This window comes from Lonchura striata, chromosome 1 (genome assembly GCF_050655825.1).
Source record: "Lonchura striata isolate lonStrDom1 chromosome 1, ASM5065582v1, whole genome shotgun sequence".
Taxonomy (NCBI): Eukaryota; Metazoa; Chordata; class Aves; order Passeriformes; family Estrildidae; genus Lonchura; species Lonchura striata.
Window position 1 is genome coordinate 72,541,795 of NC_140703.1, and position 18,043 is coordinate 72,559,837.

Genomic DNA, 18,043 nt, shown 5'->3' on the forward strand with positions numbered 1-18,043 from the left:
GCCTGGGAAGTCTAATACACCTAGGAGCCAAGAGAGCAATGATCAAAACCCAATGTTCTGCATAGTCTTGTAACTTTCCCCATGTCCTGCCTCTCAGACACCCTGCCATGCTTTTATGGAGGCACATGAGCATACAGACTTTTCTCACTGAAATGTGAATTCCAGTATTTTCTGCCTTTCATTAAATAAATCTAAGAATCCTAATTCCCTGTCTTCTCTTGAGCCCATGCTACTTAAAACACCAGCTCTGTCTACTGTCTGGGTTCTCTCATAAATCTTCTAGTGCCAGAAATAACTGGAGAAACATCTTGTGTTCACAATCTGAACAATTAAAGTTTGCTCTAAATTTGAAATTTTTCTTAGAATGCACTTACTGAGGTTATATTAAAAATGCAGAACTATGAAGGCACGAAAGACCAGCATGTAAATGGCACTTCCATTTTAAAATATTTATTTTTAAAGAAAACCATGAGCTAGGATGATGCTAGGTGAATGCAGATTAGAAACAGCACTGCAGAAACTTCTGCGCTTACCAGGTCAGAAGTCTGCAGCTACTGACCAATAATCTGACAGCTACTGTTGCTGCCATGAGATATATGAAAAGCAAAATTTTGAAAAAGCTGGTGAGTCAGCTCTAGTTCCTGTTTATGATGATTATACAACACTGCTCATTTTGAGTCCATTTCATGACAGGCTTTACATACTGATTAGTTCCTCGTCATAAAGTGGTGTTTCCAAATGAATCAAATATGACTTTTCCCTTGATACAGACACCAAGGAACACAGCAGCTAAGACTAGAATTTACCAACACAGGTATTGTAGCAGTGCCATGTAGAAACACTTTTTCTTTCATTTTCTTTTTACAGAAAATAGAAGGATAAGTGTAGTCCAGTCATCTATCTGATGTTTTTTCCTTGAGCCAATCAAGATTATTGCATTCTGAGTAAGGGGTTTAATACTTTAAATATTTTTCACAAGATAGATTAATCTGTCTTCTGTGGAGCCTCTAGTGCTGTGGGGGTAATGGATATGAGCTGTGTGTACCTTGGAATGCAGAGGCAAGTTTCCTCTGTGGAGTGAAGTTTATCTCCACAGAAAGTAACACAAGTGAGGCCATGGCTGGAGTGTCTGTCTACTGCCTTGTGCTCTTCTTCTCATTTCAAAGTACAACAGGACATGGAAAATCCAAGGACTGGTGGGCTACATGGAGTAGCAGGAGGGTAATCTTGTAATACCACAGTTTCCCTGTACTCTTGTCTCTCTGCCTTGGAGCCAGGGATTTTCTGGTTTAACTATATGTATGCTGTGGTCATGGACAGGAGCTCCAAGAAGAAGCCAATCTCTGCCATCCCACATACAAGCAAGAAAACATGGTTTCCAACCCTGCAGTTTTAATCAAAATATGACTGTCTGCTCTGGCAGGCTATGAATTACTGTTTTAAAATCACTTGTGCCTTTGGCAGAGTTTGGTTCTCTGGGAACCCTCTACTGAAGAGACTAAGATTTAAGATTGAAATTATCTTCCTTAGAAAGAAAACTGTAAATTACTCCTTTGCCATGTGGTGGAGCTGGTAGACAGCAGTTCCTAAATTTCTTTTTTTTTTCACTGTAGATGTTGTTGCTATGTTTGGAATCTTCCTTTTTTAACCGTTTTCACAACTATGTTTAGTCTGGTAAACTACCTATAAAACTTAATCACTGCTTTTGTATTTATATCACAAGGCTCAACATCAAGGAAAACCTCAAAGCTTGATTTTTGGAGTCAGAATTGCCAAGTCTGACAGCAACTTTCCACACCAAAGCATAATGACAACTCATCTATTATTCCATGAAGAGCAGAGTTTCTGAAGGGATCTGTAGATCTCATTTTTCAGCCTCTAGGCAGCAGAGGAACTTCTAGACCACTATTGAAGGTGGTCATCTAGAGTAATGCACTCAACATAGATAGAGCTGAAAACATTCCAGAAATAAAATCTAGTACAGTGTTTTGTGTCTCAGGAAATTTCTAATTTCTATCACAAAAATATTTCATTAATATTGAGTGAACCTAGAATAGATCACCTTAATGTTTTGTTCTTAAACCAGACAGTACCTCAGTGATGTGCTGGTGTGGAAACAAGTTTTAAGTTTCTTCATCTCAGTTTGGCTTTGCAAGGCTCAAACCCAGGTGCCTACATTGATTTAGGACCCAGACTCCCCCTGAATCTGCACAGGACTTTGGAAAGTCCTTGTAGGTTTGTGCCTGCAACTTTTCATATAAATCTTTCCAAGTGGATAAGAACTATGTCACAGGGAAGAAGATTTTTTGATTAAAATAGCACAGTATAATACAGAATTACTAATTATATTCCCTGAATTCCTGTTAACCATCTGTGTTGCCTAAAGCAAGTTGTGCAAATTTGCTATGCCTCAGTTTACTCCTCTGTAACACTGGCATAGTATTTGTCTCTTATAGCACTACATATGTAAAAATTAATTTGAAATTCCCAGTTCAAATCTGAAAGAAATTTGAAAGAATAGGGTAGTATGATCATTACTACTTTCAGTCTTCACCTCACATTATTTTCTACACTATCTGTTATTTTACACTTCTCTTACGTCTCAATACAGTAGTCAACTGTTTAATTCCTGAGAAACTGCATTTTAGGGCATTTCATAGAGGTGTTGGTAGCATATGGTCAAATTCCAGTATGACCATTTTGCCAACGGAAATTCTCCCCATAGTTTTAAGAGGATTAAGTATTTCTCTCTTTTTCTAATGTGCTCAGCAAGGCTATCCACCATGAAATACCCTCTGCATTTCATTCCCATGTAGCTGTGCAGTAATGAACCAAGTTTATGTTTCTGACTGTTTTGACTACAAAGTAGTTTGAATTATTTGGGGAAATGCAAGACAAAATTAATAATACTGACACTGTGTATAAAATACCAGTGTTTGAAACCACATTTGAGAATAACTGTTTTCTTTCAAATTTCTTATGGGCTGGTCTTTGCAGATTAAAAGAAGACTTATATCCTGTCCAACCTCATGTGTGCATTTTAAATTATGGAATGAAAAAGAAAATCACCTATTTCTTTTCATTTCCTGTATTCCCTAGCTTGAAAGTGGTCCTATTTGTTAAAAAGATATTATGCAGTTTATAATGTGGATTGACTCAAACAATGAGAATCTGTTGGATGCTAGGTTTGTTTGGGCTGTTGCTAAATGCTCTTTCAAAGCTTATTAAGAAAAGTACACTCAGCTTTTAATGGGTCACTTAAATTATTGTGCCTGGAGAAAAACAGGGCGCTTACTTACATTTCAAAATCTCTAGACCAAACCATACCACAAAATCCAGCAATGTTCTATGTCTACTTGTGGTCAGTTGTAAGATAAATGATGACAGCAAAATTCAGATTTAAGACTGAAGTTTGAGTTTGAACTATCAAGGAGTTCATTTGGGTCTGGAAGTACTAGCTGACCTCATGTTTATATAAACTGCAATGACAAAGTATATCTGTGGATTAAAGAATCAGGGCCAAATTTTCAGCTAGAGCAAATTGCGGTAGGTCCAGTGAAATCAACAGAAATAAATTGATTTATGCCTTTTATAACAAAGAATTTATTTGCATTATTTGTTTAAAGAAAAAAAAAATTGAGCTCTTCACACATACATTTGCACAGATTCAATTGTAAGACAAATATTTAAGAAATGTGGATGGTAGCTTCAAGGTCATCTTTGAAAACAAGTTTATTGTATATGATTCAACCATGTAAAATGATGACATATTCTTAACTGTATAAGAGCACACTTCAGTAAGCTGCACATTTCTATACCCCTTTGATATATATTGAAATGTCTTCATCCCAACATGACCTTGAAAGGTTAATTTAAAACAAGACTTGATTCCCCCCCCCTCACATTTGCTTTTAAAAAGGGTTTATGTAGGACATGTTGTTCACTTGATGTTAAATTTCATCTTACAAGGGTGTTCTGGAATGTGCAGGAATAAATCTCAACAGTCATATTCCCTGAATAATAGCTAAATGCTTGTAAGTGCAATAGGAGGTATAGCTCAAAATATTTCATTACTAGAAAAAGCAGTGTTATTTTAAGACTCAAATACTTGGCGCTTTCCTGTTTTCTCTCAGCATTGTATCAGTAGGTACATTCTTTAAAAGCAATCACATCTTGGTTTCTTTAATCTGCAGAAACCCCATCTGTGAATGCTTCTGATAGAAACCAGAGTCTGCACGGTGGAATCCACTGGAGCAATATATGTGCAGCTCGTTGTGCATATTCCCCAGCTCATTTACATATAAATTACACAACGTATGGCTCGGGACCGCTCCGGCCCGTCGGCGGGAGGTCGTTCCGGGAAGCGGGGCCCGGCCACGAAGCTGCCCCGGCGCTGCTCTCCCCGAGAGGCGCGGGGTGCCAGCAGCCCGTGCGGCGGCGCGGTGGCAGCGGCGGGCTCGGCAGCGCCGGGGCAGCGCTGTCCCCGCGGCTGTGCGCGCTGGCAGCCGCTGCGGGACGCGGACGGAGGCGCAGCCCGGCTGGGAAGGCAGCAGCCACCGCCCGCTGTTGTTCAGGCATGAATTCCTCAGCTGGCACAGTTGCCCTCAAGCCCTTTATATCTGTTTGATCCCCATCTCTCTTCTTAGCTTTAAAAGCACTTCCTTGAGTGGTGTAATCACGGGGCAATTTTCCCCTCATGCCAAGTTTAGATATTGTATGTACTACTTATATGTTGACTTGGGTGACATTGTTTCCCAATTCCCAGCGAGATAGGGATCAGACCACCTCTGTGCAGCTCAAAGACCAAAGCGTTGCACCAGACAGCATGGGATTTCTTCAGAACATTTTGGAAGTGGAAATTGAAGTCATTTGAGGATTAGCATTTTGTTAGATGGGGAGATGAACCCCAAAACACAACATCCTGAAATTGCTCAGCTGCTGTTCATCGCTGAAGGTTTGAAGGCAGAGATTGCAATCTGTTCCTGCTCTATCTGCTGCCGTTCAGTTACGAGAACAACAAGAAAGACAGGTCAGCACTGGCCCCCCTTTTCTCTCTCTGTGTAACCTGGTATTAACGAAAGAAAGCAAAAAGGTTTGAAATCCTACTTGAAGCGGATACTGGTTACTTAAGTCAGCATTATGTTCAGCAACAACAGACACAGCTGTCTTGACCACACACAGACCATTTTAGCAATTGCCAAAGTGCAACACTCCTTATGCAGCCAAGTCTTAAATTATGGTAAGCAATGAAATAACCAAAGATGTTTTAAAAGAAAGCACATTAGTTCCATTAATATGAAATTTACCTCTCAGATAATACTTGACTTGTAACAAATGTACATTTACCAATTTCGTGAACAACATGACTGAGGAAAGTAAAAATTACTTCATAAAAATAAGCTAGCCAGGATTTTATGTGAACAAGAATTGATGACTATGTAATTAAAATTTCTAAGCACATGTAATTATTAAAATAGAAACAGACACGTAGTCTTCTGCTTTCTGCCACTTTTCATAGGCTTTTTTTTAAAAAATCAGATTGACAATGAAATTGTGTAACAATCACAAAGCTGGGAGGGATGACAAATTTAGGCTTCAATTCAGCAGAGAACTAAGCATGTGCACATAACCTAACACGGACTTAAGATCTTTGCTGAGTTTGAATCCTAAGAAAGGTATAGAGACCTTTACAGGAAATGTTGGTGTTCTCAAATATTTTGAGCTGGGCAAGAAAAGGACGAATTTGGATTTGCCCAGATTGTTTTAGTTGCATGGAGTCTGTTTCCATGCAGACTTTGGGGGTGTCCACAAGTTATTTTCTAGATTTCTTCTACACAATCTGCTCTTACAACTGTAATAACAATTTTTTGTTTTCCTTTAAAATTCAGTCAGTCAGTCCTGGGGATTATATTGAGAGTAAAATATTGCACAATGCCACATCACTACCAAAGAAATCAATAAAAGAGAGAATTACAACTCAGTCATTTCTCAGATGCATATGAAATCTATGTGCTCTTTAATCCTGTCCTGGAAGCACACCAGACCCCAACTTTAAATCTGATTTTCTTTCCTCTGCAGCCCTTACAATTCTCTCCTTCAAGGTAGATCCAGAAGCTACAAAGCATCAAAGGATATCACTATATCTCTCTCTCTGCATATGAAGGAAATTGTAGCTTTCGCTTCACTTCTGCACTGTCAACAGAAAGTCCATCCCATGTTTCTGCCTGCATGCCTGCACTAGTCTTATCTGCCAGTGTAAAGCACAAAGCCCAGTCTAACAGCCCATCAGGAAAGAGGCACTTCACCAAAGTGGGCCAGGCTTGCCTTCTGCCTGTGTCCACTGGATGAAATGAAAATGCAGCAAAATAACATTTTGTGGTCAGTAATTTTCTTCCTGTCATTCTGTGGTACCAGCACAGCGCTAGGAATGAAGAAGCTGGCAGCTGTAGACAGACTTCAGCTGCATCTCAGATGGTACCTTGACATGGGATTATTTATAAAAAAGGAGTTGGTTTTGCAGTAGCATGAGCTGAGGGATGGATGAAGGGACCACAAAGATAATTTAGTTTCAATCCCCTACTGTAGGCAGGAATACCTTTTACCTTCCTCAGGTTGCTGAGGTTGTTCAGTCTGGCCTGGAGCACTTCCTCAGACGGGGCATCCACAGTTCCTCCGGGAAACCTTTTGCCGTGACTCACCACTCTCACAGTAAAGAATTTCTACCCTTTATCTAATCTTGACCTGCTTTCTCTCAGTTTAAAGCCATTCCCCCTTATGCTATCACCACATGCCATTGTCCAAAGTCCCTCTTAATCTCTTTTGTAGCCTCCTTTAGTAGTGGAAAGTTGCTACAACTTCTGGTCCCCAGGGTCTTTTCCTCTCCAGGCTGAACAACCCGAACTCTCTCAGTCTGTCTTCACGGGACAGGTTTATTAAGCTACTTTGTAGCCCTGCTCACTCCTGACTTTGAAAGTCCATATAATTAACTTCCATTACATTTTCCCCATCAGTGAATTATTTTCTAAACAAAATTTTCATTAATAAAAGGGAGTACCACAAAATGCAGCATCCCATCAACACTGAAAAGGAAAATATTGGATCTTCTATATGTTGCTTACAACTATTGCAAAACTGCAAAAGAAAAAGATATGTGTCACCATGATGTAGCCGTACCTGCAAAAAGTACATTTTATTTAATACAAACCCAAATATGTATTGTGATAGTTGCTATAGTAATAACTATTCCCCCCCCCCCCCCCCTTGTATAGAAAAGCAATCAATTGCAAAAACCTATGGAAATTGTTAGTGTGTAGAGCCTTGCTGACACTTTTTGTTCCAGACTTTTTTTCCCCCAAGACATGCATTTTTGCTGTACCAGCTATGATCAGTCCTGAGCAATCTGAGAGGTGATCAGCTCTGCTGAGAGAGACAGAGGAGATGTGGTGAGGTCCAGGAAACAGCACATCCAAAAGACAAACACAGGCTTTTATTTTCCCATACTTTTAACAGAACAATGATTGTGCAGCAGATCCTGCCTAATGCAAAGTGATGAATCTCAGGAACAGGTTTCCAACTTGGAGATGTCTGGGGAAGGGTGTCCAGGGTTCAGTGCTCATGACCTCCTGGTAGAGCGGTCTCAAGCACCTTCCTACCCTCTGCAATGCAGTCTGTAAAAGATAGAGCAAAACTGATGCAGAAGAAAATGATTTCAGAAATTTCTTGTTACCAGTACAGTACACTCTGGCTTTCCAATGGTAACTGGACCTGAATGCAAAATCAGACTTAGGAGGAAACTCCTGAAGGCACATGGTCTATACAGTTGCACCATTCAAGCACATGCATTTGAGTCCCCACCTGCTGGACACTGTGCAACTGTGGACAAACTTTAATTTGTCCCTGAAGGCTCCAGCAGCATCTCTGTCAACAGGCTGTCAGAGATACCTCCTGGGCACAGGCTGTTAGCTCTCTGCTGGTGGCACTGAGACCCTGGGGTATGGCAGCCCCAGGTCTCCCTGCTGGTGTTGAGCCCAAGAGCTCCTCCATACTTTCATTACACTCTCTTCCTACCTTCAGCTATGTGGTATTTTACATTTGCAGTTTGGTTTTTCAAGGGTGTTTGTGAGTGGAAGTACACCAAGAAAAAGATTACAATTTTCTGTAAGCAGTAACTTGTGGCTTTATTTACTATAGGAAATTTTCAAGTGTAGACAGAATTGTATGTTTAGGTACATTTCATTGCCTCATGTCTGGCTGTATTACAGGCCCCTGCACTGCCCAAGATCCTTCATCTCTCCCCACCTTTTGCATCTACCTCCTTCTTCAGAACATGGGAGCCTGTTTCTCTGTCTCTTTTCTTCAGTTCACTCCCTAAAGGAGCCAATTAAGAACCTCGTCAAAAAATAAACAAGTATGTTCTACTCTCATTTGTCAGGCAACCTTCTGTTTCACCTCACTATGCAACGAAATCCAGATGATCTGTCGCATACTACCTTCACTGGTTTGGTTCAGACTTGAAAAGTAAGTTTGCCCTGAACTCCAGCCAACTGTGAGTCCATTAATGGCTTTCATGTGAAGTGCCTGGAATTAAACAACTCACAAATTTCATGTATCTTTCCCAATAATTAAATTTCTTCACTCTTCTTTTTAGATCTCTGGAAAAATATGAGGAAATTTTCTTGATTTTTTTCCTGACTTAGGAAAGGTGATAAAATATGGAACACTCATACTTAAAAACATGGAGAATAGTTATCTTTTGTTGGATTGAAAGATACAGTGTGCCTCATGGTAGTACCAAAAAGGGACAGAACAGTGGAGACACTAACACAGAGCAGGAGAATCACTGGTATCAGCAGGAGGAAGTGGAAGAAAACTGATCAGATTGCTGAAAGGAATAGTTGAGGGTAAAAGCACTGGTGCTTAAGAAAGAAAAGAGTCTTCATCATGGAGGAGGATGGTGCCAAACCCATGGGAATGTAATGTATGGGGACTAAGAGAAAATGTTGGAAGGAGTGGGAGCAGATTGGGAGCAGCCCACAGGCATCAGAACAGCAGGTCAGGATAGTACAGCTGTGTCTCACCTTCCAGCCTCTGAAAGTCAAATTGTTGCTTACTCACCCTCAAATTATCCCTTACTCCATGTTTTTCAGCCTGCATGTGGGAATCGAGCCCTGCCACTTTAAATTACTCAGTTATGTGAGCATTGCAGGTGTAGTGCAAGGTTTTCAGTTGCAATACTTTGGCAGACCAAGGTGATTCTTTGATATGTACACATGTAAAATCATTCCAAGTGATTGGTAATATGGCAGGGTTTAATTTCATAATGAGTCAAATGACCTATTGCTGTAAATAAGCAAAGTCACACTCGCAGGAGTAGGATTTGATCTATTTATATGAGTGGGGAATTTCCTTCCATGTAGTGAGCCTTTAAATAAAATAGACAAGAAGAAAATTACAATATTTTTCTTACCCATCTGTTACTAAATATAAATTAATTTCCTCCTATGCTGTAGTATTTTAAAACCAAGAACAAAGAGCCAGTGAGAGTAAGCACAGCTATGTGCTAATTTATAACTGCTCAGAGTAAAAGGCAGCTCCAGCTGACAGTAGCTTAAAAAAAATTGTGCCTCCTGTAAATTAGGGTAAGGGAACTGATCGCTGAAGGTAAACAGGTGATGAAATACTTCATTAGTACCTCATTTGTAATTTATGTCTGCTGAAGTAGTTGACAAAGAATCAAAATGTAAGTGGTAGATTTCTCAGAAGTGCAGCCTTTGAGGTCACTGAAGTGGATTAATTATAACCCAGTGTAAAGCACAGCCTGTCTCTGTGTCAATTACCAGTATTTGATAACTGAAATTATGTCAAGCTCTGTTCTTCTTCAAGATGCAGCCACACATTTTAAAATCATTATGACTGTAAGCATGAGCTTCACATAACTAATGAGTTCAGCTCATTTATTAAAGTTCATTTTGGCTTAACAGATAGTAGTTGAGATTCAGAGGGGAGTGGGTGACAAAAGATCCAGTTCTGTAAAAACAAATGCCTTTCCTTATCCTCTCTCCCAAACCTGTGCAGGAGAAACAAAGCTGATTTACTTGCCAAAGAATCATTTAAAAGTACTGTAGGAGAAAGAGTTGAGGGAGTCAACTGCTATTAAATGTGACCTGCTTCTAATGGCTATCAGACCTCCAATTGTTCAGTGAAAAGGCTGGGCTTAATGGACTACCTGCTGTTATATTCATCATAGCAGAATGACCACTAATGCACCTCTACTACATCTTGGGATTTTCTTACCCCTGTTCCTCCCTGTTTCACACTCCTCCCTGGAGCTACACTAGCATGGGTAGGGTTTGAGAGCATCTGTTTGTATGTTATCCAAACCTACCACAGGCTCTTTGGTGGGTAACTCTATCTCACCATGGCTGTGCAATCTGCTGCTGGGTTTGCAGGCAGGCAGCACTCACTCCCTGTATCCTGACCCTTCACTGCAAAGAAGTTCTGAACGCAATGGATTTGGCTTTGGGTTGGTTTCCTGATGCAAAAGCAGCTAAAGCACCGGGTTGGTGTCACTAAGCTCATCAGCAGGACACCAGCTTTGCTGCATGTTCCATGCATGCTTTATGCTCAGTGTAGTTGCCATGCCAGGGAATGAACAGCCATAGCTGGTACTGTGGAGTCCCACTGCTGGGAGAAATGATGCCAGATCTCAGCTGCAGTGTCAAGTAGAAGGGATCCAACTTCAGATGAGTTCAGACTTTAACCACAGGCTTACACACAGCATTTAATCTAGTATTTATTCTTCCACCATTCCCTGATTTCACCTGAAGTAGCTCAGTTGTAACTGAAATACTGAAATAAATAATAACACATGATCCTGCTGAACAGGTAATTCCTTATCCTTTTTGCTCTTTTTGACAGACTGGGTTCAGACTGTGCTTTTAGTGGAATCTTGCATTTATCATGGCTGTAACTTTACACAGAACCATATTCCAACATTCAGCAGCAATATTTAGAAAAAACAAGTCAGTACTTTGAGATGGACAGAGTAGCCAGATTTTCTGCTAAAGAATAGATTTCTTTTTAACATTAACAACATGTGGTACTAATGTTTAAAATACAAATTTTAGTTTGTCAGTGCAACTCATCATTCCTTATTACACATTGTGAAATAATTTTAAGACTCTTTGCGCTTTTTAAAGCCAGAAGAATATCTGACAACTACCCAAAACCTTTACTGCTGAGCCCAGAGGAAGTATACAGCTGTGAGCTAAACCAAAGATGTCTAACTTAAACCTCATGAAAATAATTGAGAAAAACATTTATGTGTCTTTGATTTATTAACACTCTACTTTCCAATTAAATAAAACCTTCAAACTTGCATCAGATTGCTGTTCATATCTTTAGTATCAGGATAATATTGATGATAATTTTAGAAGCACATTAAGTAGATTAGGTATATAAAGAGATAGATTGAGCAGAATATTCACCACAGGGTGGCTTTGTGGCCCTTCTCAAATCAGCAGAAGTTCTAGCACCTACGTCAATGCATATGGGATTTCAAATCTCATATTTTAACCCTCCACTATCTCATAGAAAATATTTTATTGGATAAACAGCCAGAATTTTGCAACAATCCCTCCCTAAATACTTTGCAGCAATAATGACACTGATTTCTCCATGGCATCAATCGAACTGAAACTCTTAAAAATACTCAGTTCAATATAAGTAAGTAAATACATGCTACAGATTGGGAATGAGGGAAGAGAGCTGGTATAAAGGGTATTATAAGCTATGTCTAGACTTACCTGCTAGAAAAAGTGATGGCTCATGTCCAGTCCACACCTTTTCTTAACTGTGAAAACCAGATTGTGGGAAGGTAGGAGGGAAAAAGAAAGGACAGCTGGTGCGTGCCTGCGTTTTGTCCCAGTAGGGAGCAGGGATGTGAGAATATGCAACTGGAAAGTGGAAAATTCTCCCTGCATCCCTCATATAGATACAATTAAGTGTCCTCAATGACCAACAAAAATGGTTATTTGATAGGAATTCAAAAGTATTTCAGATTTTCCCACTCATTTGGTTAAATATAGCTTTGTAGACTGAGACTTTCCAAAAAGCTGGTCAGTAGATTGGTTTATATCCTCTTGTGCCACCACCTTAATGGTACTTCATTGCAGATAAGCTTAATGACTCTGGAAATGTCAGACCTTTGTGAAGGTTCAGGAACACATTTTCAAATTTCCTGTGTTCCCAAATGGGGTCCTACATGGCATCAGAGTAAGAAGTATGTTGCAAAAACAATTCCCACCATCTCCCAGTACCAATTCCACCACCTGAGTTTTAACAAAATGCCAGCGCTGGGACTTTCGAGGACTTGCAAAAAGGGTTTCATGGTGAAACTTCAACTAGACACTGATTAAGAAATGCAGACAGTACAAATTGATTTTTTTAGGCTGCTGTTCATGCTTTCCTCCCTTTTAGCAGATATTTATCCATGACTGGTAGGAATTTGTACCTCCAGACAAGGTGTGTGGCTGAACCAGCCTGGAAAGGGGCGAGACAGCTGGCCCCATGGGATGGGTGAGGCATAAACAGATGGCCCTGACCGGCCGGGCTGGCGTGGGGACAGATGGCAACACGGGACAGCTCGGAGAGGGGGACATATGGCAACATGGGATTGGCAGGAGCACAAGTCCGTACGCTGGGCCCAATTACAGGCCTGATGAGTCTGAATTTGCTTGGGAGAAGGTAAAAGGTCTTTTACATCTTTCGATTCCTCCTCAGACATGGGCGGGGATCCAGTGAACTGCAGGATGCGGCCATGGCTGTGTGCTGTATAGTCTGGAAAGGGACATCAGCCACTTCATGTTGCTGAGTCTGTCTTTCTGGAGGTTTGTTTCTTTTGCAATTTCAGCATCTAACGCATTTTCACTCTTCCTGCACACACATGCTTTGACTTCCATCGGCACATGGTTCATCAGAGGTAGAAAAGGATGAAAGGCAACATGTGAACCACTGAGACTTAATGGGCTGATTCAGCATGCTGTTGTCCATGTCCTTTGAGACATGGAAGACAAATGAATTTGACTGTTCATCATCTTAGAAAGATGGTACATAAGTATCAAAAATACTTAAATGACAGAAAAGCATAATACTGTAATAAATCCATTGTATATTCTCCCTCCCAATTTCCTTGTTTTGGGGATGGTAAAAACACTAACCAAGAAATTTGTTTCAGTTCCAAAGGAGCTTTTTAGAAATAAATACTTTTTCACTACTAACCACTAACTACCACATTTCCCATGTAGAGCATAATTAAGAAGAAGAATAAATTAGAATCTGGATGTCTTCCCATGTAATTTTGAATATGTGAGGCAAAATGATAAAGATTTATATGCTGAATATTATGGAATGTGCTTATAATTTTTCAGCATTCCTCTTCTATTTCTTTGTCTTAATACGGGCTGTCCATCCAGAAATGATATTGTTTGGGCACATTGTAAATAGATGCAGGGGAAATAATTTAGTTTAGCCACATTAAAGTGCACAAGGATTCCATAGATCAAGCACACAGCATAGCCTGATTCCCTGGTGAGAGCAGGATGAGTTTTTTTATAGATAACATTAAGCGTATTGATTGCATTCACCGTATTACACTACACCTTTTATAACTATTGCCATTGCATTTTTTCACTTTTCCAGCATATTTCATGATGTCTTTCATCACCTCTTTTATTGAATACACAGAATTAACAGAGCAACATCTATTACAGGGGTATAGAAATTAATTAACCTGCACCAGTTGTGATCTCTATAACCTGATTATAAAAGATTTGGTGGTCATATAGCTCATGGACATGAGTATGCAATAACAAGTTACTGTAGATGGAAACACTTTTTAATAGAATTAATTTCCTCTCTTGGGAGAGGAAAGGAAAAAAGTGGTGATGAAGTGAAAACCCATATTTCAGGTTTGTATGAGTTTTATTTTCTAAAAGAGTTTAGTCTCTAAAAGAGACTGCACTAATCTGTGAATTCTATGTACAGATATACAACTGGACTGCTCAAAAAATGTGGAGTGATCCTAGCTCAGCTAGATAAAAAAAAATCAATGTTAAGGTGGAGATTTGCACTCTGAAATCCCCCTGAGGTAAGTTTGCTGATGTCTGCTACTTACTTTAACTTCTTGTGAAAGAGGCTTTCCACAGTTACAATAAGATAATTAATTGAAACCATTCAAGAAATTCAAAGATTTTTATAATGTAGTTTTTGTAAGATAGTTTTTACATGGTGGCATCCTTAAAAGACTAAAAGTTAGTCTTGCTGCCACATTTATTACTGATTTCCCAGCAATAAGGATACATGCAGATGCCTACTTTATTTAGGCATCAATAGTATAATTTGATCTAAAATGGTATATTATGTTTGAGATTATATGTATCTGTTTGAATACTTTCCTTCTTTATCATGCTGGTATCCAGCCACTGAAAGGTCAGAGTCACAATTGATATATATTGGGATAATGGCCCTCAAGTGGGCCTCAAATCCTCAAAGATGGAGCTATGATGATTGATAGCCACTGAAGATTTAAGCTTGATTATTATTTTCTCTAATAAAATCTCTTTAGAAGGCAGATTTCTCTGAAAGGATCCATTCTTACTGCCTATATTTCTCATAGTTTTTAATTAAGCTCTCACCAAACTCAAAGTATGATTTTTTTTTTCCCCCTTTATATATACACAAATGTTTTCCCATAGTTTGGGAAGATTATCCTTGTGCTAGATAGCTGCAAAATGTCTTTTAGTATTACTGTCCCACTTGTCACAAATGTATGTATTATGGTCCATTTGAGTGACCTTTGGATGATACCAAGATGTTATAGAGTTTATAAGGGAGAAATCCCTCAGCAGAAATATCCTGAATTGTTTTCCTGTGGAAAGATGTCTTCCCCACCTGCAATATTTATAGGATGTTTATTGCCTCAGGAGAATGGCAGAGAAGATCCACAATTTATTTTGGTAGTTTGAGGCAACATTCTATCTACTGCATTCAAAAGGTTCAAAATCCACAAAAATATAGGAATGAAATAAATGTTTTCATAAGCAAAGTACCATGGTTAGTCATGATGCTTCCAATTTGCGATATCCCAGAAAGATTAATGATCTTGCTTATGTTTGTTATTTTAGTTTTTCTAAGGGATGTATGATGAATGAGATTTTCCAAATATATTCATGAATAATAATGTCATTTTAATGATACTGCATATTTGCATAGAGCAAATTATTATGAAGAATGCCAATAGGGACTGATAACCAGATCCTCTAATTGAAATCATGTCTAGAAGAAATACTACAGCGTGGCTTTGCACATTTCAGGACTACTAAGAAACCAATATCTCTCCTGAAAATGGTAGACTGCCTACAGCTATCATTCCAGCTATTTCTGAGTAATGGTAATAGCTCTGGAATGACATCTGACTTGAAGCAGTCAGGTATTAAAATACCAGACAAGCACAGCTGCCCATACCTGACTGTACTACAGGAGCAGTGATCTGTGGCAAACTGCCATGATATTATGGCCCTTTATGATGCAACCTCTCAAAAAGGCAAAAGTTCAAGTAGGCTTGTATCCATCTTTAACAAGGGGTTCTGTGGCTCACAAGTAATGGCGAATACTGGAAACTGGAATGGAAGGAAAAGATACCCAAATCCTGTGTCGAGCATCTGTGAAGTATGAACACCCCCAAAAGCTGATGTCTTGTTTTTCTTACATTAGAAGTGTAGATTAGGTTGAAAGCCTGACTTTTTGGAAGGCAGTAGTAAAACTCCTGCTGATAATTCATTCAGTCAGTTCTGTCTTCTCAGTCTTGTGTAACTACCAAAATTTTTCCCTGCTCTATTTCACTTTTTTAAAGAAATAATAGAAATAATTTAGCTGAAATTAAATCTTCATTTTCTTGGTCATAATCCACAAGCCTCAGGAATAGCTGACGAAATATTCTTGCATTTTTAACCAATTGAACTAATCCGTTCAACACCATAATTGCACTCAGAATCCCTTAGGCTTAATTTGAATGTAAGGAAAAGCTACTGTGCTATTGTTAAACTCCTTGGGTTTAATTTTTTTACCAGCCAATAATTAAAAAACACAGGAAATGACATGGTGAATGATGGAAATATTTTGAAGTGCAAATTTATGAAGCAGCTGCATCAAATAAAGTGGTAATTTAATTGTGCTTATGTCCTAAAGCTGAGGTGTAGTGTAGAACATTTCTGAGATACAAGCTAATTCAAATCTGGAATAGTAATCCCACGTTTAGTAATTTCAGTGCTATAGCTCACTTAATTACAGCATATTAGCAAAATAATGAGATAATTAATCTTCAAATTCAGTTCTTGTCTACATGCATATTACAGAAGAATTTGACTTATCCTTCTTTGTATGTTTTTCCAAGAACGAGTTATGACTAATTTAACCCAGAGAAACCCTTCCCCACTGAAATACCTAGATTCTTTTCTTTTCCAAACCTATCATGTTTCAGACAACTTGGTCCTTGTTTAAACAAGAAAATACCTTCATAATAAAATCTGTGAGAAAAATCTCAAAAGGTATTAAATTATTTTTATTTTTCAATTAGATATTGTTGTACCTATTGCTTTTGCTTTTATAAGTAGAATATATGGACTATTCTTGAGCCATTTAATCTGTCCTACTCCAATTTTATTTGAAGTACAGGGGTTTTTATCTGCATTTTGAAAACACATTATTTTACAAGAAGATAGCTGTTGGCACATTGCACGCTATATATTTTATACATTAAGCACAGTACCAGAAAGCAATACCATTTCAGAAATATTGTCATGAGTTTAGCAGATTTCTCAGTGAAGTATTAATTTTGTGTTTTACAAATATTAATATAAATACTTATTTTAAATTTTGAGCCTTCTGTTTTGTCCACAGAGCACTCAGCATCAACAGAAATATATACATGCTTTTAGTTCCTGCTATTATGCATGCTTAGCTACAAAAGGTAACTGTTGTATTACAGTTGTGCTTCAACCTTTTCACATCACATCCAAAATGCATTTTTGTATGTCTTATCTAGTGTGTATCTCCCATTTGGTATGCCACTTTAAGTCTATATTGATTTCCTTAAGCTGATTTGATGACTCTCACTGACATTTCTGAGCTTTTAATATAGAATACTTTTGCTTACTTTTATGATGGGATATATCTTTTCACATACTTCCACAGTCTGTTTCACTAGGTCTATAGCCTAGAAGCCTCTGGAATAGCTGATGAAATATCACTGAATATTTAAGCAATTTTACTAATCCAGTCAACACCTAATTGCACTTGGAATCCCTTAGGCCTAAATTGAATCTAAGGAAATAACGTTTTTTTCATGCTGGGCACATAGTCACAAATATCACATTTAAATGCATTATTTTTAGTGTCACTGAGTCTAATGTGTTAAGTAGCTGCCGATTATATCCTCCATGGTAGGTGAGAAAATGTAATGCTGGCAAAACAAAAGAGGAAGGAAAACACCTTCTGGGAAAGAGCAAGACTTTGTATCTTTTGTTCCATCTTCTGTATTTGGTTGATTCCTCTTTGAGGAACTGATGAGATCTACTAGTCCTAAAAAAAATGGTTGCCCAAATTCAAAGTACTTAAAATTATGCACTTCCTTTCTAATAATAGGCAATGGCATAGGACCATGTGGCTTTAAATCATTTTACCTAAATGAGAGTTGCATAGTGTTTGTCTCATGTAATTGTTGGCTTTGTAAATTCAACTGGAGAACTGCTACCTGTAGGAAAAGGACTAGTTCAAACAACACAGATGTTTATATTCAAATTATACTTCACTGGGAATCTTGAAGAATGATAAAATCTCCTGTATCCCTCTTAAAAATGTCTGTTCAAGAAGCCAGAAAAACATTAATGTATATATATGTGCATTTTATGATTAGGGAGGAAATCGTAAAATAAGAATGTTCTGTTGTTTTCTCACTGTTGACCACGTCAAAGCAGATCTGAGTGAG